General features: G+C 49.7%; 1 non-coding gene across 1 annotated transcript; it reads left to right on the top strand.

The window, feature by feature from the left end:
* Window positions 1-391: 391 nt before the first annotated feature.
* TRNAS-GCU (transfer RNA serine (anticodon GCU)) lies at window positions 392-463 on the top strand. The gene has a single exon. It is a non-coding gene; the product is annotated as a tRNA-Ser (tRNA).
* The last annotated feature ends 2,518 nt before the right edge of the window (window positions 464-2,981 follow it).

Raw genomic sequence — 2,981 nt, 5'->3', positions numbered from 1 at the left:
TTTCCAAAACCTGTTGTCATTCCTGTGGAAAGATTTATATTGTTTACGAAACAAGTACAATAAACAAACATTTCTGCTTTGAGGACAGTGCCCATTTTCCTTTAAATTTATATCAAGCAACTACATCAAACCATTTCGATCCCACTTTGTACACAGACACAATGCACTGGGATCACTGCACATGCATTTTTCTGGGTTGCGAGCATGAAGCAATGGAGCCATGGTAAGTTGGCAGGTGTGGTATTCAGTTTTTTTCTGTGGAAGCTTGTATGCATTGTCTTTTCAATAATGGCCTGCAAAATAATGAAGAAAAAAGGAGTCACTACAAAAAAAATACCACGAACAGCGGTGCCTGAGTGCTTTTGTATAAATGACAATTCACAAATCACCCGCCGCGGTGGTTCAGTGGTTAGAACGTTCGGCTGCTGACCCGAAAGACGCGGGTTCGAACCCGACCGCGGCGGCCACATTTCTGTGAAGGTGAAACGCTAAGGCGCCCGTGTGCTGTGTGCGATTTCAGTGCACGTTAAAGATCCCCAGGTGGTCGAAATTATTCCGGAGCCCTCCACTACGGCACCTCTTTCTTCTTTCACTCCCTCCTTACTTCCTTCCCTTACGGCACGGTTCTGGTGTCCAACGATATATGAGACAGATACTGCGCCATTTCGATTCCCCAAAAGCCAATTATTATTATTATGCCAAACTTTTACATGGGGCACATTTTACGAAGCCCGCGGCTGCCCAGCACGAATTTATTTTCAACAGGAGCCACTTCGTGCGCATTTGCGGCATCTGACCAGGCATCGCAAAATCAACTCCTGACCAATATTAGTGCTGTGCGTCCAGATTAAGCCTTTTCCAAAGCGCTCTGGATGCAGTGCAATGCGGTGCTCACGCACTACATGCCACACCAGATTGCGGAGGTGCCACTTTGGGCAGTACCGAAACCGTATATACGTACATCCATCCCAGGAAAAACAAAGAAGACGCACATCAAACAGTCGGTCTGAAACAGCTGGCGCTGGTGACTCCCATGCATGTTTTTGTGGACGGATCCGTGGCGACCACCTCTTCAGCTGCAGCGGTGATAGTGCCAGAAAATGCCTTATTCGGCTTATGCATAAAATGTCATCTACGGCAACCGAATTGGCGGCCATACGAGAGGCCGTCCGTTATATTGGTGACATGTCAGCGTACCAATGGACTATATTCTGCGACTCGAGATCGGCATTACAGGTCATACAAACTTACTTTAAACCGAGGACATGCGAGCAGCTGGTTCAACAGATTGTGCTTTTGTTAGCTGAGGCTTCTCAACGTGGACATATCATAAAGCTTCATTGGATACCGGCCACTGCGGCAGAGCGAGAAACGAGCGTGCTGATGCCGAGGCTCGGCTAGCACATGATGATGGTGCTTTCATTAAAATAGTCTTTTCCAGATCGGACAATGGAGCCTTGCTGGCGCATTTAATGCAAGCCGCAATGCTGTGGCACTGGAACGATGCGAGCCATTAACAAGACCGCACCTCTAAGCTTGACGCCAGCTCACGATTTCAGCTGCCATCTTAGGGTAATACGTCGTCAAGGGATTTATTAAACACTACACCTTCACAAGATTGGAATAGAAACTGACCCAAATTGCGTACAGTGCCACACTGCAGAGACCATTGGACACCTTTACGAGTGCCCGAACTACACCAATGGGAGGAGAACGCTGGAAGTGACCGTGAGACAACTGGACTCTCGCCCTCTCTCTGAAGAAACTCTTCCAGGGTGAAAGGTGCTGATTGGTGGCGTATGACGAAGGGCGTGCTCAAGTTTTTATGTGAAACTGGCCTGGATACCCGTCTGTGACCGCCTACACGGTTTACGGTCTGACATGCGTGAGAGTGCACATTTTTGTTTTCATGCAGCCCCTACTCCAACATGTGTTGGCACATGTGTTTGTTCAAGACAGGAATTTCACGTGCGTCTACTCGCCGCGATGCGAGTGCCAGCCAGTGTGTGCGTGTGGACATCACCCATGAAACTCATTGTATTATGCCATCATCAACCTTCATTTCCGTTCTTTGCCGTTCCTCCCCTTTCCCCAGTGTTGAGTAGCAGGCCAGGGTCATGTCACCACCGGCCGACCTCTACTCCTTTCCTTTCATTAAAATTCCTTTCTCTCTCTCCGTCCTCCCTCAGCCGGCACCAACTATTCCAGCGAGGTTGTAAACCACATCAGTGCTTTTAGGCCTGCCAACAACGCTTGTTTTCCCACTTGGCATGGTGGCCACTCCGTACCCCTACAGCGCAACAATGTGTGTTTTTTTTCTTTATGCTCCGCATATTGCACATCCCTCCCAAATTCATTGCCCGCTTTCGTCTTCAGCTCTGTAAGCCATCAGCTCGCGTTGGTGCTCTCGAAAAAGTACACGCTCTGAATGGGAACTTAAACGGCCGACGCCAAAACCAAGGGCTAACAAGCAGCTGCTGCATTCGTTCTGGCAAGAAGTGGGCATCGAGGCGCGCCTCCTCGCTCCTTCATTCGCTGGGGTTATTCAGACTCCTGCAAGGTCATCGCCGCTGTCAAACAGCAAGAGCGCGCCAATTACGGACACCGCACCTGTGGATCTGGTCAGCTGTCGGTAGAGTAAGAGCAAAAAAAAAAAGGAAAAGTGCGTCCGGGCTGCGGGGTTTTGTTCGCTGGCTTTGAGCTCCATGTCTGGCGTTGATTGCAGCTTAGGAGCTCGCACCTGCTTCCGCCCGCGTTGTCGCGGAAGAAATTTCAGGGCGACAATGTTGAACGCGCTTTTGAGCACTGAAGCAGGCATTTCGCTTCAGAGAACAAAAATCTAGAACTGCAAGAAAACGAGGTGTGTGGTTGTGGCACTCCAATTAGCGTTGTTGTCCAGAGTACCGGCAGCTGCTGACAATTCGGAGGCACGCGGCCTGGGTTGAAGCAAGTGCGTCGTGTCCCAGGACGGTTGAGCTCTC

This window comes from Amblyomma americanum, chromosome 9, assembly GCF_052857255.1.
Source record: "Amblyomma americanum isolate KBUSLIRL-KWMA chromosome 9, ASM5285725v1, whole genome shotgun sequence".
NCBI classification, from domain to species: domain Eukaryota; kingdom Metazoa; phylum Arthropoda; class Arachnida; order Ixodida; family Ixodidae; genus Amblyomma; species Amblyomma americanum.
This window is presented reverse-complemented; position numbering and strand designations above follow the sequence as displayed.